Below are 5,221 nucleotides of genomic sequence, written 5' to 3' on the forward strand. Positions count from 1 at the left end.
CACACAATCCCCAAAAATATCATTTAATAAACACCTGAACTGAGGTTAAGTTGCTTAGACTCCTAAGAGAGGGGGGTGTTCAGGTGTCTTTTGTCACACAGAGAGTCACCCATGCTCCACCCGTTTGTGCATTAATGACTTTGTCGTTTAGCTTCTGTGAACATGACGCTGTACAGAATGTTGTCCAGACACTGGCTTTATTTCGGCTCTTCCGGGTCTCTATAGAACCCCCCTGGGTGATGTCACGCAGGCTCTGTCCAGTATATATATGGTCTATGGTTGTGACTAAGGTTGGAAGTAATATTTAACATTAAAACAATTTAACAGTTAAGTCTTTTCTTTATGTCCCCCCCCACCAAAAAAAAACAAATAAATGTATATGGTGGCATATACAACTTCATTTCCAATGAAGTTGGGACATTGTGTGAAATGTAAATAAGATAAGAATGCAATGATTTGCAAATCCTCTTCAACCTATATTCAATTGAATATACCACAAACACAAGATATTTAATGTTCAAACTGATAAACTTTGTTTAAACAGACCTGTTTGACCTTCAGTACAAAAAGTGACCAGTTAATTCAGCTGGATTTACTACCATCGATATGTATGGTAACCCATGCAAACACCTCTTGTGGGGGGCGGGTTGTGAGTTTGCTCTCCATTTATCAAAACTTTGCTTAATGTTGAGATAAATATTTTAATAAGTATGAAGCTGCTCACAGTATAAATTTAATTTGGTATATGATGAAGTAATTTTGTAAGCAGCTTTAATGTCATGATACTGTATGTCACATGACTTTGAGATAATTTTTAAGCATTGTGTGCTGTGTGGACTTTGTGGTTTCCATTTCAAAGTGCTTTTGTTTTAATTATTGCAGTGGCTCTAAGGTTTATTCCACATTATCACAGCTGTATACTTTTTGTGTGTATGCCCTAAGGCTGAAACAATTAGTTGAGTAATTCGATTACAAAAAATGTTCGAGGCAAATTCTGTGCCTCGAAGCTTCATTTAACGTTGTAGTACATATGCCAGGCCTGTGTGTGGCGCTGTAATGTCCCCAGAAAAACAAACAAAAGAAGACTACAGCAAGCGCTAATGAAATTAGCACAAAAGCTACAGCTTTCCAACGCGACAGAGTGAAATAAAGCCTTTTAGGAAAAAGATGGTCCACGCTGATCATCTGAAATAGCTTACTGTGCATTTGAACTTGAACTTATTTATTTATTTGGCACACAACTCGTCAGTAACAAAAACTGATAAAGACAATTCCACAGTGACATGTGTGACCAAAAAGGGGGTGAGCAGAAGCAAAGCTTATAAGGGCCCACCACATACATACATACATACATACATATATATACACATTACCTACCCCCAGAGCAAGCACACAGGCGACAGTGGTAAGGAAAAACTCCCTCTGATGTATTGAGGAAGAAACCTCAAGCAGACCAGATTCTAAGGGGTGACCCTCTGCTTGGGCCATGCTACAAACCATTTAACAACACAAACTCAAATCCCATTATCATAAACATATCAAGTGAACACCGTGTCTTCGTCTACATACATATTTACATACATATACAGTATACATGTATACACACACCAACATACACATAATTACACACACACATACATATATACATACACATGCACATACACAAATGAATGTTACTGAACAAGTTCACAATTACAACTGACAACACAAAACTCATCGTACTTCATTAGATACATATCTTGAAAACATCATTTTTTTTTATATTGATTTTTAAACTGATTGATATTTGGACATCGTTTGAGTTCATCCGTCAGGTTATTCCATAATCTAGGGCCACACATGGAGACACAGAAACCTTTCCTGGTCGTCCGAGCGCCGGCTTTTTTAAAATGATACAAGCCCCGTAAATTCTATTTTCCTTCTCTCTCAGTAAAATATTCTTGAATTCTAAATGGCACTTCTTTATTTTTCACTTTGTGGATTAATTGAACAGTCTTGAATGAAATCATATCATTAAGTTTTAATATTTGAGATTTAATGAACAGTGGGCTGGTGTGGTCTTGATAACCTGCATTATGAATTGTCCTTAATGCTGTCTTTTGAAGAATAAATAATGGTTGCAATGTAGTTTTGTAATTGTTGCCCCAAACTTCAGCGCAGTAAGTCAAGTAGGGTGCAACCAATGAACAATAGAGTATGTAGTGCTATGCAATCAAGAACATGCTTTACTTTATTTAATAGTGCAATACTTTTTGATACCTTCATTTGAATATGCTGAATGAGCTTTCCAGTTAATTTTTTCATCAGACACCTAAAAACTTATTCTCTGACAAGTTCTATGTTTACCCCATGTATATTTAACTGAATTTGTATGTCTTTTTTATAATTTCCAAATAACATCAATTTAGTTTTAGACAAATTTAATGATAATTTGTTAATATCAAACCATCTCTTTAACTTTATCATTTCTGTTCCTAAATCAGATAATAATTGTTGCAGATTTTCCCCTGAGCAAAACAGGTTTGTGTCATCTGCAAAGAGCACAGTTTTAACCATATCTGAGACTTTACATAAATCATTAATGTATAAAATAAATAATTTTGGGCCCAACACAGAACCCTGTGGTAGCCCACAAATGATGTCCAGATATGAAGAACAGTATTCCCCGAGTTTAACAAACTGCTTTCGGTTTTGTAAGTAGCTTTTAATCCAACTCAGAGCAACTCCTCTGATCCCATACAGTTCCAACTTTTGAAATAATATATTGTAATCAATTGTGTCAAAAGCCTTTCTTAAGTCAATAAATAAACCTGCAACTATTACCCTTTGGTCCACATGTTTATTGATCTCTTCTATGGAATTGAGCAATGCCAGTGTCGTGGACCTTTTTGCTCTAAAACCATATTGACTTTCATCAAGCAAGTTGTGTCGATCTATAAATTTATCCAGTCTGCTGTTGTAAAGTTTTTCCAGTATCTTTGAAAATTGTGACAGTAGAGACACGGGCCTGTAGTTAGTAAAAAGATGCTTGCTGCCAGATTTGAATAAAGGTATCTCTTTTGCCACTTTCATACTGTTAGGAACAATCCCAGTTCGAAATGATTTGTTAAAAATATATGATAATGGTTTTGCGATTTCCGTAATTATTCGCTTTACTAAGGACATATTTACCTCATTATGATCCGTTGACTTTTTACTTTTACATGTACTATGTTAATTTCCCTTTCAACTACTGGGCTGAGAAATATTGTGTGCGGATATCTGGCGATTAATTGCTGATTTTCCCATGTACTGTGTGGGATTTCAGCTGCCAGATCTGGCCCAACAGCAAAAAATTTATTGAAACTATTCACTACTTGGCTCATGTTATATTTCTTTGTTGTCATAAGTAAAGTATGTTGGATAGTTATTTGATTTGGGTTTATTTGCTATAATACTATTCAATATTTTCCATGTTTCCTTTATATTGTTTTTATTAGTATTTTTCCAAAGTATGATTTTTTTCAGTTCCGCATAATAGTTTAGTTTTTTTTTATAGTCCTTATATTTAACCTCTGCCTCTCTTGATTTACTTGTAATGAATTCTCTGTATAGCCTATTTTTCTTTTTACATGCCTTTTGAAGACCTTTTGTTATCCATGGGTTAGCTTTATAGTTATTTTTATTATACTGTATAATTGGACAGTTTTTGTTTTATATATATATATATATATATATAGAGAGAGAGAGAGAGAGAGAGAGAAATACGCTTTAAAATTCGGAATATGCTAAATTCGCATCTTGCCTGTTGTAAATGGGATTCCAATCCTGTAAAAGTAAATCATTTTTTAAGGCAGTGATAGCTTCTTCAGATTGCAGGCGCTTGCAATATTGTTTTTTCTCAGTACATTTTTTATTAAACTTCAAATCAGTTACTATAAAAATTGGTAAATGGTCACTAATATCATTAATTAATAAGCCACTTAGTGTTTTGGTATCTATCATTTGTAAATACGAGGTCTGTTAGAAAAGTATCGGGCCTCTTTTTTTTTTTCTTCAAAAACCTGATGGATTTGAATCACGTGTGCTTGCATGAGCCAACCTTGAACCTTCGTGCGCATGCGTGAATTTTTTCACGCCTGTCGATTGCATCATTTGCCTGTAAGCAGCCTTTGTGTTAGGATGGGTGGAGTCTCTCGTTGTTTTTTCTTTACAAGGAAATGACAGAACGACTGGAGCAGCGCGACTGCATCAAATTTTGCCAGAAACATCAGCACTTTTTTGGCACATTCCACTGTGACAGAAGATTTTGCCATGAGAAGAGTCGCAGCGAAATTCATGCCGATGCTTGGGCATCAATGAGAGTAGCTGAATGTGAAGTGATTCTTGAAGGTCTAGTAATTTTTGGATATAGATTTAGACTGTACATAGTGTTAATGAAACCCTCAGTTACTATATGCTGATGCGGGTTTAAAGCAAAGCAGTGTGTTTGTTTAAAAAAAAAAAACAAAAAAACAAAAACAAAACAGTTTTGTCTGCTGGCCACTCTCCGCGCGGTGGCCAGCTGCTGCCTCTCTCTGCCGGCTCCGTCCCGGCCACAGTCAGTCTCTGGAAGAAGTCCACTCTTTCTTCTGTGTTTTGCTTAGACTGCAATGAGTGTTTTGCTTTTAAATTTGAACTTTTTTGGGCAACACACAATGCTTCACAAACACGGGAACTCAAATAAAATAATAATAATAAAAAACCAGTGACTGTGAGGCTGCATGTTCAACCTTCAGCTGAAAATGAAATGCATTGGCTGAATCGCAGCGAGAGAGTTAAAAAGAAATTCATGCAGGGACCCAGTCCACCACCTTAATAAATAAATAAAAATGGTTAAATTTTAAAAAGTAAAATTTAAATTTTAAAAAGTTATAAATTTGGGGAAAACAAAAAGCAGAAAGCCACAACCCATCGCCATTTCAGCAAAATGTCAAGACTTTGGCTGAGCTCCTGACACCAGAAAAGATCCACAACTTGTAAAGATGTGAAAAAATAATTACCCAGGAAAAAAGAAAGGTATACACTATATTTGACAATCTCCATGATGATGCAGTGACATTGTGCCATTACTTAGGGAGAGCCCTGGACTGTTAGTTTTAAAACGCAATGTACTTTTTATCCGATTATTTGAATAATCGATAGAATACTCGATTACTAAAATAATCCATAGCTACAGCCCTAGTATGGCCCATAAACCACA

General features: G+C 35.5%; 1 protein-coding gene across 2 annotated transcripts in view; it reads left to right on the forward strand.

Moving 5' to 3' along the window:
* Positions 1-5,221, forward strand: part of gnal2 (guanine nucleotide binding protein (G protein), alpha activating activity polypeptide, olfactory type 2) — a 146,387-nt gene that overhangs the window by 59,303 nt on the left and 81,863 nt on the right. The window lies entirely within an intron of this gene.

Source organism: Thalassophryne amazonica, chromosome 12 (genome assembly GCF_902500255.1).
Source record: "Thalassophryne amazonica chromosome 12, fThaAma1.1, whole genome shotgun sequence".
NCBI classification, from domain to species: domain Eukaryota; kingdom Metazoa; phylum Chordata; class Actinopteri; order Batrachoidiformes; family Batrachoididae; genus Thalassophryne; species Thalassophryne amazonica.